Source organism: Penaeus monodon, chromosome 13 (assembly GCF_015228065.2).
Source record: "Penaeus monodon isolate SGIC_2016 chromosome 13, NSTDA_Pmon_1, whole genome shotgun sequence".
Taxonomy (NCBI): Eukaryota; Metazoa; Arthropoda; class Malacostraca; order Decapoda; family Penaeidae; genus Penaeus; species Penaeus monodon.
This window is the reverse complement of record NC_051398.1, coordinates 46760794-46761164: the sequence shown is the minus strand read 5'-3', so window position 1 is coordinate 46761164 and position 371 is coordinate 46760794.

Genomic DNA, 371 nt, shown 5'->3' with positions numbered 1-371 from the left:
CCCTTTTTTCTGCTAACTTTTTGTTCCCCTTTTCGGGAATGTAGGGTTGGAACTTTGAGGGAAGGGGGAGGGGGGGGAGGGTGGGGGGTTGGGGGGGGTTGGGGGAGGAGTGGAGGGGGTGGGTGGGGGTTGGGGTGGGTTGCTAATTTGTTTTGGTGGCTTGGGGAGATGTGGTAAGTGGAGGTGGGGGGAAAGGGTTGGGGAGTTAGAAGGGGAGAGTGGGTGAGGGGGGGGGGGGTGGGGGATAGAAGAGGATGAAGAGGAAGATGAGAAAAAGCAAGAGAGAATGGAGAGGGAGAGGGGAAAAGGGAGTGAGAAAAGAGAAAAAGGGGAAGAGAGAACGAGAGAGAGAGAGAGAGGAGAGAGGAGAG